The following is a 23,905-nucleotide window of genomic DNA, read 5'->3' as shown; positions in this document are numbered from 1 at the left end:
GAACTCCGTAGGTCTCTCCTCCTCTTCCCCTGAGCTCCAGCTGCCCCAACTTGGCTGATGTTACATTTTTATAGTTGTAAATATATAAATTCACACACACACACACACACACACACACACACACACAAACCGCGGGGGGGGGGGGGAAGAAGATATAACAACCATAATTATTTGAAGTTGATATGACAAGCAAACAGAAAGGACATTGTTGGGGGGGAAGGGGGAGGGAGGGAGGTTTTGGTGATGGGGAGCAATAATCAGCCACAATGTATATCAACAAAATAAAATTTAAAAAAAAAATAAAAAAAAATAAATAAATTAAAAAAAAAAAAAAGGATTACATTTAAAATGGGATCACTGGGACAAGAAAAGGCCTGTACTGAATAGGAGTAAAGCAGTACAAAGAGACACATGATTTCTGTAAGACACTAAATATGAAATCTCTTCTAAGTAATAATCACTGTATCAACTTTTTTTTTTTTTTTTTTTTTTTTGCCTTTTTCGTGACTGGCACTCAGCCAGTGAGTGCACCAACCATTCCTATATAGGATCCTAACCCACGGCGGGGCGGGAGCGTTGCCGTGCTCCCAGCGCCGCACTCTCCCGAGTGTGCCACGGGCTCGGCCCTGCATCAACTTTTTTTCTTTTCTTTTGTTTCCTTTTAAATCTCATTTATCTTTTTCTTTTGATATAATTTCACACTTAAAGAAAAATTGCAATGAGACAAAGAACCCCCTCAAATACAGTCCTCCATTTGCTTTATCATTTGTACATGCACGTGCTCTCTACATACACAGTGCACGTGCTCACTACATACCAGTGTACATGCTCTCTACATACACAGACACAGAGATATACTTCTTTCTGAAACTTGAGAACAATTTGCAAACAGAATGTCCCTTTATCCATAAATAATTCAGAGTGTGTATGCCCCAACAGCAAGGATTTTCTCATACCTAACCAAAGTACAATTATCAAATTGTGAAATTTAACACTGATGCACTATGATCACCTAATCCACAGTTCATATTCAAATTAATGCCCTAATAATATCCCTTATAGTTCCCCGCCCTCCCAAATTCAGGATCCATTTCAGGATCACATAGTTCATTTAGTCGTAATATCTATTCAGTCTCGAACAGTTTATCAATCCTTCTTTTTCTCTTCACGACCTATGGCTCATACTGCTCTCATTCTATCAGAGGCCATAGAAATCATTAAAGAATAAGGATGACCTCAGTTAAATTCCCCCATTCCATGATACTTACATGAGGGAAATTTTGATAAGCTATAGCAAGCTATGTGCCTTTTAACAAACACCAATCTCTTCATCTGGTGCTCACACTAAGAAACAGCTCAACCTAAGAACCTACAATCATTAACAATGCTGGCCAGAAAAGATGACAGAACTAAACTTATTTGAGAATTAGTTTGTATGTACACCTCATAAAGAATTTAAACAATTTCAAGGATAGTTTTCATTGAAATGACTCTAGAACCTATATTAAAAATCGACTCCATTATATAGGCACACATGATAATACCATTTGTTATTTAGCTCATTTCTAATAGCTTCTAAGTGATGTTAATAACAATATCATTTTGAGAAGCAACTCCTGACCTACCCTGATATGACATCCCATGTTTTCATCCATTTTTTACAGCCATAAGACTGGCAGCTTAATCAGAAGTCCCCTTTTGAATCTTCAATCTCTGCATCCTCATTGACTGCCTGTTACCAAAGTCCTACCCACAAATAGCAAAAACCTAACTAGTAGGATCAAGCAACATTTCCCCATGGGTCTACCAACACTGGTAAGTCTGTGAGCAAATGTGAGGTTCCTAGATTTCATGGCCACAAATGCTCTTGTGTATGCCACATGTCCTATGCATATGGCACATAAGATAATCATTACTAACACTTATTGAATGATTTGTTACATACCAGTCATTACGCTAAGTAGCTTTATAGGCATTACCTTGGTTATCATAATACATATGACATTCATGTTATTACTGTTTCCATTTGCAGATGAGAAGAAATGTTTCAGAAGTTATTCAACTTGCCTAAAGGCAAAAGCCTAGTAAATAAAAGATGCAGGTGCTTGAACCCTGGTCAATTTGCTACATTCCTTCAATAAAAATATCACCTGAGAACCTAGTATGTAGTAGGCATTTTCTTGGCTTTGGGAATAAAATAGAAAATAATAAAATTGCCTGCTCTAATGAAACTGAACATCCTAGTGTTAAGCAACATGAAAATCTTATATTTATGCACAAACTCCATGATATCTACTTTCAGAAAGAAAAGCTACATAAAAAGCATTTGTTTTTTTAAGTAAAAACAAAAACTAAACTCAGAAATATATACTTCCACTTTACTGTGTTTTACCCTTAGAGATAATGATATAGTCGGCATGGCAATAGCTACCACTGATTAGAACCATGAAGTAAAGACTATACCAGGAACATGGTATTCTCACAACTCCTACTGTGAGAAAGATTAGTATTATCCCCATTATTCAAATGACAAAACTGTGGCTCAAAGAAGTTCAGTTACTTCTCAAAGTCACATAACAAGAAAGTGGTATAACCAGTTAAAATCTACAGCTAGATCAGGGAGGAAAAAAGGACGTGAATGTACTTAAAACATTACGATCCCTTACATGTGACTACACACTGAAACACACTCTATAACTTGGCATTTTACTGTTCCTTTAGAAATACCAACATTTCTTCCCTGCCTCACCCCTGAACTTTACCCCTTTATGGGATCATTTTTAAATATTCATTTTTCTAAATATGATACAAAAAAAAAAAAGAAAAGGAAAGAAAAAAAACTTCAATATTAGATAAGAAGAGTGGGATGGCAAAACACTTGTAATGTTCTATGTATGTATCCTATGTATACAGCACATAAGTAAGTAATAATCATTACTTAGGCAATGAAATGTAACAAGGTAAAGTTTTCAACACAAAGGAAAGTCTCCATCCAAGAAATGGCATGGACCTAGGTACTAGGAGAACAAGATTTCTTTGGTAGCCAAAAAGAACAGAGCTGAGTGTGACAAGGGCATCCCTTATCCACTCCACTCTCAGTGCTTCCTCCTGCTGCCCAGGGCACACACTGGGGCCACCTACACATAGGGGACTCCACTCCTACTGTTGGCAACTGCAGGGCAACAAGGAGTAAAATCTCAGCCCTAAAGTGGGATATCCAACAGAACACCTGGTCTGCCACCTGGTTTCCAGAAAGAAGAGATGGGTGACTCAGGATCTGGGAGTCTCTGGGCAGAAAGTAAAATGATGTTGGCCTCCACTCTTAGGCTGCCAGGCCCATCCCCTTCAGGCAGTTCCCCTCTTCGTCCAGACAAAGTCTTCGACTGATGGCAACTGGGCACAAAGCATGCCCACCACCCTGAATGGCCCATCCCAGACAAATGGGACCAACTGGGCAAACATTTTCTCTCTTTTTTATATAAGCACCTATACAATAGCTTCAATTTTGCCACTTGGACAGCAAAGCCTAAAATGCTTAACTATCTGGTCCTTTACAGAGAAAGTTTGCGACTCCTGCTCTAAAGCCTGAGCAACTGCAGTCACTTCAGTGAGAGCTGCACATACCCCAGTTACTTATTACCAGGCACCTAACAGTCAAGGACTAAGGCCGCCTGGTAAACCCATGCCATCTGCAACACTAACACCATACAGAAGTGACAGCAACAATAGCAGAGAAGTCCCCCAGAAGACAGGTCCTAATTTCTTGGTTTTCTTTCTAACAGATGATATACTCATAGAACTGATCATAGAAATGACTAGTTCTCTGGCTTATGAGGGAAAAGGGCAGAAAACCAAAAAAATAAGTTGTTTACCTTTACCTCCATCATCCATCAATTTGAATACCCAAAGATTTGACTTCACTTTCTCAAAACTGGTGAGATATGACAATGTTACAACAAGGGTTATTAATAGCTTTTTAAAAAGACTTCCTGGGGACTGACTGGTTAGCTCAGCTGTTTAGAGTGTGGCTTGGTAACACCAAGGTCAAGGGTTTGGTTCCCTGTGCTGGCCAGCCAGCAAAAAAAATTCTTATGAATTAATAAGAAAATCACAACAATCCATAATAGATAAATAAGCAAAGGGCATGAGTAGGAAATTCAAATGGTTAATAAACATGGGAAATATCTGAAACCTCTTCAGTAATCAAATAAATACAAATCTAAAAAGAAGTCAGTATTTTTCACCTATAAAATAAGTAAGATTTTCAATCTCAGAGAAAAGAGATAAAATATATAAAGAAATACAAAATACTGTGGAAAAATTAGTATAAACAAGGAATTTTTTCTCTTTCCATAAAATACATATTCCATAGCTCCACTGAAAAAAAGGCAGTGACAAGTCTAGAGCCATAAGTTCCCATAGTTACCTATGTGGTAAAGAATTAACCTTACCCAAAGAGAGGTCTGGTCTTTGCCCATGGCTTCTGGGATATGACCTTTAGGCCCCTGGAATGTCCTGCCTGATAGGATTATTTTTGTTTGACTGATGGCTTTTGCCACTGCACAGTCTAACAATGTGACTTATGATGATGGTTTTAGGACATATGACATCAGTTTGATCTCCAGGAACTGAAAACTAAAGACATTAATTAGTCTGATCACTAGGAAAGGCTAGAGATTAAAGGTCAGGTGTACAGATAGCATGTGATCAAGCCAGAATAAAAACTCTAGACACCAAAGATTCAGATGAGGTTCTCAAGTTAGCAATACTCTGTGCTAATCATGGCCAAGTAACACTGATTCCACCAGAAATAATGGCCAGAGCTCTGAGTCTGGACCCCTTCCAGACTCTGCTCTCTACATATCTTCCCTTTGCCTGATTTTAATTTGTATCCTTTTGCTACAACAAAACTGTAATTTTAAGTCTAGTGCTTTTCTGTGAGCTGTTCTAGTGAATTCCCCAGACAAACAGTGGTCATGGGGGCCCACAAATTTGTAGTCAGCTGGTCTGAAGTGAGTGTGGTCCTTGGTACCTCCAAACTTATGGCTGGTATCCAAAGTGAGGGCAATCTTGTGAGGACTGTTCCCTCTAACTATAGAGTTGGCAAAATTCATTGCACACCCATATTGTGGTCTCTAAAAGGAAACTTTGGAGAAGTAGCTGATTCTAAAGATCTAAAGTTCACATCTTAAAGTACACCACCAAAGTTAATAAATCTCAAACTCTAGATCCTATAGAACAAGAAGCCCTTGAAATAACTGACAAGGAATTTCGAGTGATAATTCTAAGAAAACTGAATGAGATACAAGAAAACTCAGCTAGACATCATGATGAAACGAGGAAAAGTATACAGGACCTGAAAGAGGAAATGTACAAGGAAATCAATGTCCTGAAAAAAGATGTAGCAGAACTTGCCGAACTGAAGAATGGAAAGATGGCAAGTAAACAACCTAACACTTCACCTTAAAGAACTAGAAAAACAAGAACAATCCAAACCTAAAGTTAGCAGACGGAAAGAAATCATTAAGATCAGAGCAGAACTGAATGAAATTGAAAACCAAAAAACAATACAAAAGATCAATGAATCAAAAAGTTGGTTTTTTGAAAAGATAAATAAAATTGACAAACCATTAGCATGGCTAACAAAAAAAAGAAGAGAGAAGATTCAAATAACAAAAATTAGAAATGAAAAAGGCAATATTACAACTGATTCATCTGAAATACAAGGAATCATTTGAGACTACTATAAACAACTATACGCCAACAAATTTGAAAATCTGGAGGAAATGGATAAATTTCTGGACACACACAAGCTCCCAAAACTGAACCGTGAAGACGTAGAAAATTTGAACAGACCAATAACAATAAAGGAGATTGAAGCTGTTATCAGAAGGATCCCAACAAAGAAAAGCCCAGGACCAGATGGATTCACAGCAGAATTTTACCAAACATTCAAACAGGAATTGACACTGATTCTTTACAAACTATTCCAAAAGATTGAAACAGACACAAATCTCCCAAACTCATTCTATGAAGCAAACATCATCCTGATACCAAAACCAGGTAAAGATACAACCAAAAAAGAAAACTACAGGCCGATATCCTTGATGAATATAGATGCAAAAATCCTCACTAAAATACTAGCAAACAGAATATAGCAACACATACGAAAAATTATTCACCACGATCAAGTGGGATTCATCCCAGGGATGCAAGGTTGGTTCAACATACGCAAATCAATAAATGTGATACACCATATTAATAAACTCAAACACAAGGACCATATGATCATCTCTATAGATGCTGAAAAAGCATTTGATAAAGTTCAGCACTCATTCATGACAAATACCCTCTATAAGTTAGGTATAGAGGGAAAGTATCTCAACATAATTAAAGCCATATATGACAAACCCACTGCCAATATCATCTTGAATGGGGAAAAGCTGAAAGCTTTTCCTTTAAGAACAGGAACTAGACAAGGATGCCCACTCTCACCACTCCTATTCAACATAGTGTTGGAAGTACTAGCCAGAGCAATCAGAGAAGAGAAGGAAATAAAGGGCATCCAGATTGGAAAAGAAGAAGTCAAACTTTCCCTGTTTGCAGATGACATGATCCTATATATCGAACAGCCTAAAGCCTCTACAAAAAAACTCTTGGAATTGATAAATGATTTCAGTACAGTAGCAGGATACAAAAACAACACACAAAAATCAGTAGCATTTCTTTTCTCCAATAGTGAACATGCAGAACGAGAAATCCAGAAAGCCTCCCCATTTACAATAGCCACCAAAAAAATAAAATACTTAGGAATTGAGTTAACCAAGGAGGTGAAAAATCTCTATAATGAGAACTACAAACCACTGCTGAGAGAAATTAGAGAGGATACAAGAAGATGGAAAGATATCCCATGCTCTTGGATTGGAAGAATCAACATAGTGAAAATGTCCATACTACCCAAAGTGATATACAAATTCAATGCAATCCCCATCAAAATTCCAAAGACATTTTTCTCAGAAATGGAAAGAACTATCCAGACATTTATATGGAATAATAAAAGACCACGTATAGCCAAAGCAATGCTGAGCAAAAAAAATAAAGCTGGAGGCATAACACTACCTGACTTTAAGCTATACTACAAAGCTATAATAACCATAACAGTACGGTACTGGCATAAAAACAGACACACTGACCAATGGAATAGAATAGAGAATCCAGAAATCAACCTACACACTTACTGCTATCTGATCTTTGACAAAGGCACCAAGCCTATTCAATGAGGAAGGGACTGCCTCTTCAGAAAATGGTGCTGGGATAACTGGATATCCATATGCAGGAGAGTGAAACTAGACCCATACCTCTCACCATATACTAAAATCAACTCAAAATGGATTAAGGATTTAAATATACACCCTGAAACAATAAAACTTCTTAAAGAAAACATAGGAGAAACACTTCAGGAAATAGAACTGGACAAAGACTTCATGAATACAACCCCAAAAGCACGGGCAACCAAAAGAAAAATAAACAAATGGGATTATATCAAACTAAAAAGCTTCTGCACAGCAAAAGAAACAATTAACAGAGTTAAAAGACAACCAACAGAGTGGGAGAAAATATTTGCAAAATATACATCTGACAAAGGATTAATATCCAGAATATATAAGGAACTCAAACAACTTTACAAGAAGAAAACAAGCAACCCAATTAAAAAATGGGCAAAAGAGCTAAATAGGCATTTCTCTAAGGAAGATATACAAATGGCCAACAGACATATGAAAAAATGCTCAACATTATTCAGCATCTGGGAAATGCAAATCAAAACCACATTGAGATACCATCTAACCCCAGTTAGGATGGCTAAAATCCAAAAGACTATGAACAATAAATGCTGGCGAGGTTGTGGAGAAAAAGGAACTCATACATTGTTGGTGGGACTGCAAAATGGTGCAGCCTCTAATGGAAAATGGTATGGAGGTTCCTCAAACAATTGCAGATAGATCTACCATATGACCCAGCTATCCTACTGCTGGGAATATCCCCAGAGGAATAGAAATCATCAAGTCGAAGGTATACCTGTTCCCCAATGTTCATCACAGCACTCTTTACAATAGCCAAGAGTTGGAACCAGCCCAAATGTCCATCATCGGATGAGTGGATACGGAAAATGTGGTACATCTACACAATGGAATACTACTCAGCTATAAAAACGAATGAAATACTGCCATTTGCAACAACATGGATGGACCTTGAGAGAATTATATTAAGTGAAACGAGTCAGGCACAGAAAGAGAAATACCACATGTTCTCACTTATTGGTGGGAGCTAAAAATTAATATATAAATTCACACACACACATACAAAAAAAAAAACCGGGGGGGGGGGAAGAAGATATAACAACTACAATTACTTGAAGTTGATATGACAAGCAAACAGAAAGGACATTTTTGGGGGGCAGGGAGGAGAGGGAGGAGGGAGGGAGGTGTTGGTTAGCGGCAACAATAATCAACCACAATGTGTATCGACAAAATAAAATTTAAAAATAAATAAATAAATAAAAATAAAGTTCACATCTTAAGAAACCAACTTCAAATGGCTTCCGCTGGTTATGATGAGACAGTTTGAACATCAAAATGATTACAAATAGCTGAATGGCATCAAATCTATAAAAAATCATGTGTTCATAATGATACTAAAAAACAAACAAACAAAAAACACCACCTCAGTAAGCTAGGACAGAAACCATTGTAAAAATGAAAAAAGAAAGAAATTAGGCACTTATCTTGTCTTTCCTAAATGAAACATATTTCAGGATGACCAATTAGTTGAGAAGGCAAAGTACATTAATATAGAAAAATTCCAGCAGGAATGTAGATGAAATATAGAAGATGATCACTTTGCAATGAAGTAATGGATCTAGACATTAACAGATGTTTAAAAAATTAGGATAAATTTATAATGGATAAATAGGCTGACAAAACATGAATACACTGATCACTTGTCACTCTCCTCTAAATGTGGTATTCTGACATAAGTGATTCAGACGGACACAGCCCATCTATAAAGTTTTCTTGAATAAATAAATCTGCATTTAATCAAGCCTCTACCGATAGTTGCCAGTTTAAAAGGCGAAAGATTTATACGATCTGAAGAGAAACCTAGTTGCCAGTTTATAGAAAATATGGGGTAGAGAAAAAACAAACAACATTCTAAGAAATCAGCTAAATTCAGAATTATGAGCATTCCACAGGAAAATACCCTCCTTTCTTCAACAGATAAAAGGCTCCAAAAAAAAAAGAGAAGATGACTTTCATAGATTAAAGATACAAGAGATATAGTAAGCAACTTTAATGTATGGACCTGTTCTGATCCTGAATCAAAACAACTATAAAAAGACATTTTGGGGATAAATATTGAAATCTAAATATGGACTGGGTATTAGATTATATTAAGGAATTACTATTACTTTTGTTTGGATGATAATAGCACTGTGGTTATCAAAACAAATGAACTCTGAAAAATTAATGTGTAAAATGATGCTTGATACTTATTTTAATTTGGGGGGATGCGAGGGGGATGGCTGGTATAGGGATCACCCTGGACCTTGATGTGATCAGCACCACACTCAAACCAATCGAGCTAAAGGCCAACCCTGATACCTGTTTTAAGTTAGTCCTGCAAAAACAAGAGAAGGAAGAAAGGTTAGAAGGAAAAAAGGACAGTTAGTTAGGTGGTGGATAGATAAGATCAGCAAAATGCTGGTACTTATTAAAGAAAATACAATTAGGTTCACTATAATATTTCTCTATTTTGTATGTTTACAAATTTCCACAATAACACAGTACAAAAACGATCACATTACTTTAATCATATTCACCATTCATATTATAGGTGAGTATGTACTACAAATAATTATGACCTTTCTGGAAAGCAACTTGTGTTTGTGGGGGTAGGTAAGCAAAGGTTTTATAAACTCACATCTTCCTTTAACCCAGTAATTGTACTAAAAAACCCAGCATAAGGAAGTAATTTGAAATACAGTTACTACTCATTCTTTTATTACATTGTAAGACAGAATTTTAAAGCCATGGAATAATTTTCAATAAGTAAAACTCAACTGTATTACTGTTGAGTAAAAACAGTACTTACAATATGATCACAAATGTATAAAAAGAATGCAGGGAAAAAAGATTAGAGGAAAAATATACCAAAAAGATAACAATAAATATCTCTAGGTACTGGAATTAGTAATAATCAAGTAAAACATTTAGCTGCTACCAGAATACATGACGTTCCTGGTTATAATTTGACCTAAACAGAAGGAAAAACAACTGACTATAAAGAAAGAACTTAATAAACCTGGTTTAAATCCCTATTCTGGCACTTACAAGTTGGGCAATTTGAGGTAAGTTACTTCTCCTCTAGAAATTTCAACATTGTCATCTCAAAAGTAGAGATGCCTTGCAGCACTACTGTAGGAATTATCTTTTCCTCAAAATCTACAGGACCAGAGTAAAAGAGAATGGAAGCAATGGACATATAGTGAAATAAGACTGGCCATGAGATAAGTATTGAAACAAAATAATGGGTACATATAGTTCATTCTTTTATTGCCTATGTTTTTGTTTTTAATTTCCATAAGACATAATTACAAAAATACAAAAATGAAACAAAACTTGTAGAACAGTTCCAGAGGTTCCACGTCCCTACAACAGGATAAAAATGATATAGCTAGAAACTTTGCTCAATAAGCTGGGGGTTTTTTTTGAGCAATGCCAGGAGATATTTCATAAAAGTAAGTCGATTTTATAAAATGCTGCTGTAAAGAACCATATCTAGTCAAACACCTACCTACTGGGACAATGCCTATACAAGCACTACATGCATGCTAGAAATTATTTACATACCCTACACCTATTGGTCACCTTTCCTCATGTTGATGGATAGAAATTACTGAAACACCCAGAAAGTGGTCTTTCACTGCTGTAGGACAGAGCTAAGAAATTTTCTTTCTCACAATATTTCAAAAAGAATCATCAACATGCTCTTAAATTAAGACTGGACTAAGCATATCATATCAGCCCTCAGGATATCATATTTGCAGCCAATCCATGAACATGAGCAGAATATACAAATAATGTCTACTGTCTAATACACAGGGACTCTGTGACCACCTTGCATCCATGCCAAGGCACAAACACCAAATATGCTTTACTAAATAAAGAGAAAATAGCAACAATTGCAAATATAACAAAAATCACAGCTTCCTATGAGCAAGCACATATACACAGAAACATAGGTCAAACTTCCATTTTGCACCAACACCTAGCCAACATTAAAGATAACACATATTCAAGGTTTTCTTACTTTCAGACTCTATTCTCAGCCTTACTGTTCAACAGAAACCACCATACATGTGAAAAATGAAATATTTACTTGAGGTGAGTTTCCCTGGACCTGTCATTGCATTGAGGGAAAAGCTGATCTAGATGATACCCAATGTGCCTACCTACTAGAGAATCTATAAGGCAAACTGTATGTAAAAGCCAGCTACTTAGGAAAACAGACAAAACTGGGTCTCTGTCTCGAAGGGCTGTGCAACAATGTGCAAAGGGCCAGTTCTGTGATATTAACATCAAATGGAAAAAGAGATGCATTATTCTTTTACATGAGCACTCCGTCCCAGCCAAAGAAGAGATATGGCCCCACTTCTGCTCACATGTATTGCCACCTTTCCATCACAGTAAATATTCCATATATGGTATCTAGGGACAGCAAGTAACTCTGGGACGTAACACAAAGCACTCAAAAGCATCTATTGAGTTAACAAGGTTTCACGAGCAAATGTACTCTTAGGATATGTAAATGACAAAGCAGAGTTCAAAAACTATAATAACTGATAGAGATCACATCCAAGTAGCTAATTTTTGGCAGATTCTTTATTAGCCACTATATTTCCAGGCTTTTATATTTAAAACAAACAAACAAAGGGTAAATAACTTGGCTTAATATGGCTTAACATCACATGTGAGTAAGTACTCCCTGGTCCCACATCTAACGGTAAGTCAGGGTACACTCTCTTCCACTTTATTCCCATTAAGTTCTCTTTTTAAAAATTTTTATTATTTATTATTAATTATAAGCATATTCATTATTACAAATTGTGATTTTCTTTATGTCCTTTATCAAACCCATCCCTCCCCCAAAACCCCATCCTGCCTCCCCTCCATCTCTAGTATCCTTAGGTTTGTTCTCTCCTTCTGAATGTTCAGCATATTGTTATGGTGTTTTCTCTTTCTTTCTTTTCTCTCTCTTTCTCTCCCTTCCTTCTTTCTTAGCACCCAGTTATGACTGAGGACATGCAGTATTTCTCTTTCTGTGTCTGGCTTATTTCACTTAACATAATTTTCTCCAGACTCATCCATGTTGCTGCAAATGACCAAATTTCATTCTTTTTTATGGCTGAGTAGTATTCTACTGTTTATATATACACTGCTTTTTCCTTACCCAGTCATCCGTTGATGGACATAGGTTGATTCCATATTTTGGCTGTTGTAAATACAACTGTGGCAAACATGGGAGTGCAGGCATCCCTTTGACATGAAGATTTCAACGTTGATGGACATAGGTTGATTCCATATTTTGGTTGTTGTAAATACAACTGTGGCAAACATGGGAGTGCAGGCATCCCTTTGACATGAAGATTTCCATTCCTTTGAATATATACCCAGTAGTGGGATTGCTGGACCATATGGTAGTTCAATCTGTAATTGTTTGAGGAACGTGCATACTGTTTTCCATAATGGCTGTACTAACAACAGTGTAGAAGAGATTCCCTTTCTCCACATCCTCACCAGCATCTCAGTCTTTTTAACAATGGCAGTCTAACTTGGGTGAGATGATATCTCAATGTGGTTTTGATTTGCATTTCTCTGATGACTAGTGATGTTGAGCCTTTTTTCATGTACCAGTAGTGCTTACTACTGCATACTTGGGCTCTGACAATTACCTATTTGAGCTTCTTTTACCTACATTCCACATCTCAAATCCATCTTGCAGGACACCACCAACTAAACAATCTTAGGTCCTATTTTACTTCTCCCCAAACTAAAAATGCTTCATAACATCTACTCCATTAAGAATAAATTCCTTAGACTGACACTCCATTACTACCCTTCTATGGCTTACTACAGGAAGCTCCATACCATTTAAGCTGATCTCCTGACATGAGATGAATAAGCCTTGGTTTTTTCATGCCTTTAATCATTTCATTCCACAACTTCCATTTTGTAGCCAAGAACTCACAAACATTCTGTCATAAAGTCTTCCCCAATCTACTGACTGTCAATAGTATATTCCTTAAGCACTTATAATACATGCTTCAAATACCAACTAATGAAACAGTGTTTGCATCCAGAACATAAATGAACACACCGCCCTACTTTTTTTGCTACTTGGCCGAATACTAAGCTTACATTGCCTGAACTATATTGCAAATGGCTAGAGAAAACCTGGTCATGCCTTATACCTCTCTTTGAAACACCACGGTACTTAACATAGTACCTAGAGATGGTGGACAGTCAAGAAATGTTTGAGGCTGAAACCATGGACAAAGACTACAATAAGAACCAAAACTATGAAATCAGAAAGCAAATGTAGAATCCACAGGAACACTGTCTCTATCTATTTATAAGAATTTATAGTTTATGTACATATTCCTATATGCTTGCTATCAAAGCAAGATGATCCAACATCTCCTCTGTATGTAATTATTAAAACATTAAGCCAAAAGGGACAGTAGTAACCATGCACATATTCAATCATCCTGAAATAAGAAGACTTGGGCAGAAGAGATCTGGGTTTTAGTCCTAGCTTCACAGCTTTACTCCTGTGACCCTAAGAGAAAGTTATCCAATCTTTCCGAATCTCAGTTTCCTCATCCGAAAAATGAAAGGGGTGCACTAGATGATTCCTCCATCTTCTATAAAGTGTCAAATAGTCAGATTATATACTAAACCCAGTTCTAACATACAGTCAATGAATACTAAGAAAAGCTTATTTTGTGTGCCAGTGACAAAAGATTAATAAAAAGCACATGCTCTCTGCCTTCCAAAAGCTCAATCACATAAAATGAACATACAAGATAATATATTAAATATTATAAAGCGAGGTATGCAAAAATTATATTTAGAAGTAATGGGTAAGAATTCACACAAAGAAGGCATCATTCCAAAAAAACAAAAAACCAAAAACAAAAAAATATGTAAAATCAAGTTCCAACTAGAGGCTTCCAATTTACCCTCATTGATCACCTTACTAAAACTTAAGAGGATAAGCTTAGTAAACCACTGATTTCTTTTAAGAAAATGATAATTGAAAAGAGCTTATCCTTTTATCAACTTGCAACTTTGGAACTGCTCATTATGTACACTTTCTCTTACAAAAAGTCCATTAAATTTCATAAATGGGTTGAGTCTATATGACCTAGAACTAAAGTTATTGCATGTAATTGTAAGGAATGAGCACAGATACCAACTGCTGCTGAAGGAATTAGAAATTAATTTTGTAAGTCTTATATAAGCCTGATAAATAAGCATTGTATTACTTTTCACCAAATAGTTAAGATTTCCTAAAATGTGACATGATACTCATCTTATATAAAAAGCTTTTCTTGATTTTTATAAAACTAAACCTTACTTAATATCACACAAGTTAGCACAAACCAATTCTAAGTTTAAGGTAATGGGTTAGACTCGCCAGTTAGCTCAGTTAGTTGAAACGCAGTCAATGTCAAGGGTTCTGATCCCTGTACCGGCCAGCTGCCCCCCGCCACACCCCCAAAAAAGATAAAAGCAACAGGTTGGTAACTCGACAACTGACACAAGATTTTCTTAAAATTATCATTTGACTCTCTGCCTAAACTCTTTGAGATGATAACTACTAAGTGCCTATATATATTTAGACACTATAGGAGAAAATAACTGTCCAAAGTACTCTAAACTCACAGTAGTTAAGAGTGGGATTGGTGAACATGCAGAAGGAGAAATCAAGAAAGCCTGCCCATTTACAATAGCCACCAAAAAAATAAAATACTTAGGAATTGAGTTAACCAAGGAGGTGAAAAATCTCTATAATGAGAACTACAAACCACTGCTGAGAGAAATTAGAGAGGATACAAGAAGATGGAAAGATATTCCATGCTCTTGGATTGGAAGAATCAACATAGTGAAAATGTCCATACTACCCAAAGTGATATACAAATTCAATGCAATCCCCATCAAAATTCCAAAGACATTTTTCTCAGAAATGGAAAAAACTATTCAGACATTTATATGGAACAATAAAAGACCACGAATAGCCAAAGCAATGCTCAGCAAAAAAAATAAAGCTGGAGGCATAACACTACCTGACTTTAAGCTATACTACAAAGCATAATAACCAAAACAGTATGGTACTGGCATAAAAACAGACACACTGACCAATGGAATAGAATAGAGAATCCAGAAATCAACCCACACACTTACTGCCATCTGATCTTTGACAAAGGCACCAAGCCTATTCACTGGGGAAGGGACTGCCTCTTCAGCAAGTGGTGCTGGGATAACTGGATATCGATATGCAGGAGAATGAAACTAGATCCATACCTCTCGCCGTATACTAAAATCAACTCAAAATGGATTAAGGATTTAAATATACACCCTGAGACAATAAAACTTCTTAAAGAAAACATAGGAGAAACACTTCAGGAAATAGGACTGGGCACAGACTTCATGAATACGACCCCAAAAGCACGGGCAACCAAAGGAAAAATAAACAAATGGGATTATATCAAACTAAAAAGCTTCTGCACAGCAAAAGAAACAATTAAAAGAGTTAAAAGACAACCAACAGAGTGGGAGAAAATATTTGCAAAATATACATCTGACAAAGGATTAATATCCAGAATATATAAGGAACTCAAACAACTTTACAAGAAGAAAACAAGCAACCCAATTAAAAAATGGGCAAAAGAGCTAAGTAGGCATTTCTCTAAGGAAGATATCCAAATGGCCAACAGACATATGAAAAAATGCTCAACATCACTCAGCATCCGGGAAATGCAAATCAAAACCACATTGAGATACCATCTAACCCCAGTTAGGATGGCTAAAATCCAAAAGACTATGAACGATAAATGCTGGCGAGGCTGCGGAGAAAAAGGAACTCTCATACATTGTTGGTGGGACTGCAAAATGGTGCAGCCTCTATGGAAAATGGTATGGAGGTTCCTTAAACAATTGCAAATAGATCTACCATACGACCCAGCCATCCCACTGCTGGGAATATCCCCAGAGGAATGGAAATCATCAAGTCGAAGGTATACCTGTTCCCCAATGTTCATCGCAGCACTCTTTACAATAGCCAAGAGTTGGAACCAGCCCAAATGCCCATCATCAGATGAGTGGATACGGAAAATGTGGTACATCTACACAATGGAATGCTACTCAGCTATAAAAACGAATGAAATACTGCCATTTGCAACAACATGGATGGACCTTGAGAGAATTATATTAAGTGAAACAAGTCAGGCACAGAAAGAGAAATACCACATGTTCTCACTTATTGGAGGGAGCTAAAAATTAATATATAAATTCACACACACACATACACACACACACACACAAACCGGGGGGGGGGAAAAAGATATAACAACCACAATTATTTGAAGTTGATACAACAAGCAAACAGAAAGGACATTGTTGGGGGGAAGGGGGGGAGGGAGAAGGGAGGGAGGTTTTGGTGATGGGGAGCAATAATCAGCTACAATGTATATCGACAAAATAAAATTAAAAAAAAAAAAGTGGGATTGTAGTGCATTAACAAACAGATAACATACAAAACAACAGATCCAAACATATCTGTATATGCACACACACAGATATATATGATGATGGAAAATTTCAAATTGGGGGAAAGAATGAATTTTTCAAGCAACGGTATTACGACAAATGATGATCCATGGTATTTAGAAAAATAAACTATCTGCAGGCACATTCTCACTAGGAAATGAGAACTAAAATATCAACAAAATACCATTTTTTGTCAGATTACTACTCATGATTAAAATGAGCACTAAATGTTGACAAGATAAGAGTGAGCCCACTGGCACGTTTCCAATGAGAATATAAAATAGTACCACTTTTAAGAAGATTTAGTCTAGCAATATGTGCCAAAATTTAAAATGTGCAAAGCAGCAGTTCTACTTCTGGGAATGAATTAAAAGCATATAATGACATATGTGCATAAAGGTATATACCCAATGATTTTCATTACACCATTACTTTCAACAATGAAAAATTACAAAACTGGCTTTCAGGTTTCCACTGAATGGGGGTGGGGAAGAGGTATCTTCAAATGTACAGTATTCCCCGAGGATAAGGGGAGACTACTGTCTTTGAATACCATTTATTCCACTAAGGCTCAGTAAACTATAAACTAAGCTAAAATGATACCTTTCACAGAGTAGGTGAAGAGGATAGCAAAATGTACTTCAGACTCCTTTACAGTACTAGGAATATATTAAAAGCTTAAAAAATGGTGGTAATTACGGCTTTAATTAAACTCCAGCATCCAAGGACCTCATAAGAAACCCCAGTTTATCTTTCTAAAAGTATTACCAACTACTACCCTATGTGAAACCTAACCCTCACTTTAAATATTCCTGCCAGGTAAATTTGTACCCACTTCTGTTTACCTGAATTTTACTCATCCTTAAAAGCCCAAGTATGGTCTTATTCCCACTTCTGGGAAGTCTTCCCTAATCACAGGTGGCCCACAGTATTCTTTTCCCCTCCTCTGAATTTACAGAAGTCTTAATTGGCTATATAAGGTAGTATGACTTACTTATGTGGGGTAAAGACCTATCTCACATCATGAGAGGATATTTGCTTCTCCTAGGTTTTTCGGGATACAGTCAGCTATAAATGAAGTGGAGAAGGGAAGGTGCATTTTTAATAATATTGATCCCATTGCATTTATTGCCAAAAGTATAGGGTAACAACTGGATTTTCATGTCCATATATAAGGAAAAGAACCAGAAAGCATCTCTCATACTCATAAAAAAACTGTTTATCTAACTTATCAATTGGAGATTAGTTTACAATTTCCTCTTGAGAGTACCACCATGATGATTAAGTCAGTCGTTCCAGCCTTACTTTCAACTATAATATATTTCAAACTCAGAATTAGCTTCCTTATATGAGGAAATGAAAGGGGGAAACCCTGGATGACAATTTCTGACCTCCAAAACTGAACATATTCATTCATTATTTACCCAATTTTTTTTAGCACTGAAATAAGCCAGACATTTTAAATAACTAGGATTCAAATACAGTAGTCTCTCCTTATCCTTGAGGGACACTGTACATTCCAGGACACCCCTCTCCCACCCCCCATTCAGTAGATGCCTGATGGTCAGTTTTGTAATTTTTTATTGTTGAAAGTAATATTGTAATGAAAATCACCAGGTGCTGGGAACACAAATACCTTCAAGTTGCTTTCAAGTCAAATAGAACACATGAGAAATAGATGAGGCCGACTAAAAGCTTCATAAAGAAGACAATTGGGAATAATTTTGCCTAATTTCCAATTCTGAAAATTGCAATTCTTAGCAACTCTACTGCATTGAGGAGTCACTGGCTGCTGCATCAATAAAATGGAGTGCACAGGTTACCCAGGGGCTGAAAACTGGGTGTCAGTCTCTCCAAATCAGATGTTTTCCCATCTGATGCTACCCATTCTCTGCCAAGAGGAAAAGAAGAAGAGAAAAAAAAAAGGAAAGAAAAGTAGGTCATGCATCTTCTTCACATTCCCCCAAAGAAAACCTTTTTCATAAAGGTTCAAGGTCTCCTAAATGTATGCCTTGTCTACAACTAGACAAGCAATGTCATGTAAGGACAGTGCCAAAAGAATGGAGATAGCATTTAGAAAGCTAGTGTCCAAAGGCAGCAAACAGGGAGGTCAAAATAGCACAACAGGAATACTTTTAAAACAAAAATGAAAAAGTCTTGAGTACTATACCCTTCATAAACTTTTTCCCCTGGGTATACAGTAAGTATATGTATATATATATGCAGACCATTTGGTTTTATAAAAATGAGATATCATGCATACTATTATGCACTTTGCTAGAACTGCATAATTAATATAGAAATCTTTCAAGGTCAGTATATGTAAATGTATTACACATTTTGGTGTCCTGCCATTTGTGAAAACTATATAAAATGCAAGACTTTAGTGAAAATTTTCTAGTTGTTTATTTTATAATGGATACTAAGCAAAAAAATAATAAAACCATCCCTATAAAGCCACCAGTCCATGCCCATAAAGAAACAAAAAAATTTTTAAAAATAAATTTAAAAATAAAAAGAAATTTAAAAAATAAAACCAAAATTATCTATACAGCAAATATTGAATTAGTTTCATTAACAGCACGGCACTGAAATAATATTTCAACAGATATGCTAGAGACAGTTACTGACCCATTATTATGTGTGGAATAAAAAGGAAAAAATTATGTAGACAGTCCCAAATGAGTAATCAAAAATAAATAAATAAGAAAATGAAACACAGTTATTTTCATCTCTTAGCATAATTACAAGCCAGTGAAATATGAGAATTCAAAAAAGCAAAATCATAGGTGGAAAAGCATTACACCACAATCCACAGAATGCTCATTAAACAGCTGTGAAAGCAGAAACCAATGAAAGAAAGAACACTTGGAGGCGTTCAGGTACTACACTTGCAAAATATAATTTATCAGAACCTTAAGTTTACAGAAAGATGCGAAAAAATACCAATCTCCCAGGGATCTGGACAATAGGAGTCCAATTAGAGGCAAATTAGGTTTATTAGGTTCATAATAACGAAAGAATCAGAGAAATGTGATAAGTAAACTTTACATCCTTTTATCTATGAGCGTCAGGTAAAAACTCTTCAACCTAGCTTTTCACAGACTGTTTCTCTTGCCTTATATGAGGGTACTTCAAAAAGTTTGTGGAAAAATAGAATTAAAAGGTAACAGAGCCGGCCCATGGCTCACTTGGGAGAGTGTGGTGCTGATAACACCAAGGCCATGGGTTCGGATCCCTATATAGGGATGGCCGGTTAGCTCACTTGGGAGAGTGTGGTGCTGATAACACCAAGGCCACAGGTTCGGATCTCTGTATAGGGATGGCCGGTTAGCTCAGTTGGGAGAGTGTGGTGCTGACAACACCAAGCCAAGGGTTAAGATCCCCTTACTGGTCATCTTTTAAAAAAGGTAATAGAAATCTTTCTGTGAACTTTTTGAAGTACCCTCGTACCTATCCCATCACCTCAAAGCAATCTGCATTTGTCATTTACCTTCTTTAAAATTTCCAATGGTTGACCATTTCCTCTAAATATATGTAGATACACATTCGTATATGTCCTTCTTATTCACTGTCACATTGCTAAAGACAAAACAGTGTGCTGAACGGATTCAATTAACATTTCAGAAATGAATGATTTGGCTCCAACTGCTTTCCTGCATAGTTGGGCTTACTGGAACTCATCTCTGTGCCTTTCATATGCAGAGTTAGAATACATTAGTTTCCTTACTATGACCTACACAGCCTGAATATCTGTACAGCCCCTCTTCATTCTCCTACTACTCTCCCCCTCACTCATGCCAGGCCTGTCTCAGTAACATCTTCATTTTTCCTTGGATATGCCATGTATCTCAGAGACTTCACATTTACTATTCCTTCTGCCATAAATGCCCTTTTGCCAGATAGTCACACACCTAGCTCCCTTACTTCTCTTGGGTCTTTACTCAAAAGTCAATCAATGAGGCATTCCCTCATTCAACTCCCTGACCCTGGGGGATTGAAACCCCAACACTATATCCTCCATTCCCTGCTTTATTTTTTCTCCTTAGCAATTATCACTCTTACTCCACATATATATATATATATATATATATATATATATATATATATATATACTTTTTTTTTTTTAATGAAAATAGGGATTTTAGTTTGGTTTGTATACTGCTGAATCCACAGCATTTCTAGAACAGTGCCTCTCACGTAGTAGGTATACAATAACTATGTGTCAAAATTCCACGACATTTTTAAAAAGAGGCAAAGTGACTTCTCCATGTCACCTCATGCTTTTTCTTCTCCCCAAAATATCCTCCTATACCCTATAAAAGCTCAAATTCCTTAATACCAATATCTAGTAATGACCATATTATAGTTTTTATACAGGACTCCAATTTTCTTTCTTTTAATATGGCAAGAACAATTTCTGAAACACTCATATTCTTCATAGTAACTGATTCAATGGCCTCCCTGTGGTAATAATAAAAGGATTGTGAATGTGTGTGGAAAGGGATAAGCTATACACATGTGCAAAGTAAAGCATACAGGTGCTCAAATATTTGCTGAAGGCACGAATAAAAATTTAAAGAATCTCAAAATTAAAGACCAAATAAAAGCTCTTCTCGAGCTTACATAATCAAAATTTAGGTTCAAAATTGTGGCTTTCAAAAAGAAAGGTCTTGTGTGCTCTGCTCTTTTGACCTTTATGAATGTGATTTGTTGAAAGTCTATTTGCCATATATTCTGACCTTGTATTCGTCAGCAAGGGCCAGGAAAACTTTCTCTCAGGGGCAACAGTACTACTTCATTGTCTTCTCTGTCATCCAATAGCATATAAAGTATTAGGCCCATAAACAATAACTTGATTAACATAAAAGATCCAAAACAGACTAAATCGAGTAACTTTTAAAATGTAGCTTGAGTTCACATCCAATTTCCATCAACAGAAATTTATCAACTTATGTGCTTAAACCATCCCTGACATAAAACTATCTAGTTTTTGAACACAAACACTAAAATGAAAACATGACAGAATATTACAGAGAAATATTTTCATTCAGTCCATATTCTGTTACAACATTAAATACAAAAGGCAAACATATTGTCACACCCCTAGCAATGGTCCACTTATCCATCCAATAACCCCCCCCCCCAAAAAAAATCAGCCACTTCCCTTAGTAGTCCCTTTGCTTCTAATAGTAATACTGATCGGAAGTGGAAGGACCCTCTTTGTGTCATCTATCCAAATATAATAATAGCATTGTTGATCAAACACACATTTAAGTGTGTTTAAATTAAGTCTCCTCCTAAACTGCTAACTTTCCAAATCTATGTATAAATCGTACATTCCCCATCAACACACCAAAACTTAAACTACACAAGGGCTGGTCTGTTAGCTCAGTTGGGTAACACCAAGGTCAAGGGTTTGGATCCCCATACCAGCCAGCCGCCAAAAAAAAAGAAAAGAAACTACACAATAAAACAGTTAGCAAATAGTCACATTTTTTATGTCTATAGCAGAATGGAAGAGAACATGCCCATCTAGCTTGTAGTAGTCTTCTTTATCAACAGGGAGCACACTAGTTTTCCTTGGCACCCAGGATTATACCACTTCATGGGAAGACCACACTTTAAGAGTCACAATGGAAAAGACTAGATTACAAACCATAAGCAGTAAACACAACACATCCACCAGACGGTGAAAGAAACCACAGAGATATTCAACTCAGAAGCTGCCATTTCTCCTGTTGATTAACGTATTTTTGCTTCTACCAAGGAAGCTGTGGAATCCGCGTGCACTCCCATCCCAAATCTATCAGCGGGGCTGTGGGGGCTGAGTCATTCCCAGGAGTAACTTTCTACCGATCCTCGCACTCTGGGGTCGGGACAAAGACATCATCTCTCTGTCCCTCCCACTCGGTGCGCTTCGTTCGGCTTCGGCCCAACTCCGTTCTCCGGTTTCTCCAGTCCCACACACTAATGGTCTCAGCTGTCAGGGCTGAGTCCTGGCAGCGGTGACCACGAGGGAAGGTGCGTCCCGGTGGGTCCCGGAGTCTCTCGCCCTCAACTACTCCCCGAAACTCGACCGGGTGTGGCCGGCGGCGCGCACAGGCAAGGACCCCGGGGGCCCCGGCCGAGAAAGTGACAGGCAGCCCCGCACCTCCCGCAGCCTGGTGGGGCACAGACTCGAGCCGCTTTTATGTCCACAGGAGCTGTCGCGTCGGGAAGACAGCCGCCGGGCAACCCCTGCAGCGGCCGGACGCTCCGGGCCCCACAGGCGCACACGAGCCCGCGCGCGGGCCGACCGGGACCCCGCGCCCTCGGCCCACCGTGTCGGGCGGCCGCCGTGCCCAATTGGGGACGGGGACGCGAGCGGCGGCGGCACTTACCAGGCAGCGCCTCCTCTTTCGCCGGCGACCCCCGGCACCATCTTCCATAGCGGTGCCTCGTCTTCGGCGGCGACGAGCAACCGCCCGTTCGGCGCCGCCAACCGACCCAACCATCGGCGTTCCGGACCCGGATGTAAAACCAGGTATTGCGATTTTACAGTTTGTATCCTTAAACACAACAGCATGCTGCCTCTTAATTGGTGTCAGTCCTGCAGTGGGGAAAAAAGTGAACTTTAAAAGTCTAGCAATAGGTTAAACATTTCTCAATCTCAGCAGTACTAGCATTTTGAGCTATTCATTCTTAATTGTAAGGAGCTGTTTTGTGTATTTTAGGATGTTTAATAACATCCCTGGCCTCTACCCAGTAGAAACCAGTGGCACCCCCAGTGAGACTACCAAAAAATGTCTCTGGACATTTTGCAATGTTCCCAGAGGGACAAAGTCAATCCCTTTCCCAGTATCACAGAGCTAAAGTGCAGCACATCTATATAAGAAAATGCTATGCAGCCACTAAAATTATATTTTAGAAAAGCATTTAAAGACAAAGGAAAATATTCTAGACATCCACTGTATTATACTATTTTCTATATTTTAAAATTTCTGAAATCTGGATAAATTTAAAAGTGGATAGGA

General features: G+C 37.4%; 1 non-coding gene and 1 pseudogene across 1 annotated transcript; both read left to right on the top strand.

The window, feature by feature from the left end:
• The window catches only part of LOC134375066 (lymphocyte activation gene 3 protein-like), a 41,362-nt pseudogene extending 17,853 nt beyond the window's left edge, over window positions 1-23,509 (top strand).
• Window positions 20,214-20,286, top strand: TRNAV-GAC (transfer RNA valine (anticodon GAC)). Its single transcript has one exon. It is a non-coding gene; the product is annotated as a tRNA-Val (tRNA).
• Window positions 23,510-23,905: the final 396 nt, after the last annotated feature.

Source organism: Cynocephalus volans, chromosome 4 (genome assembly GCF_027409185.1).
Source record: "Cynocephalus volans isolate mCynVol1 chromosome 4, mCynVol1.pri, whole genome shotgun sequence".
NCBI lineage: Eukaryota > Metazoa > Chordata > Mammalia > Dermoptera > Cynocephalidae > Cynocephalus > Cynocephalus volans.
Note: the sequence above shows the minus strand (reverse complement) of the source record. Positions and strands in the feature narration are given on the sequence as shown.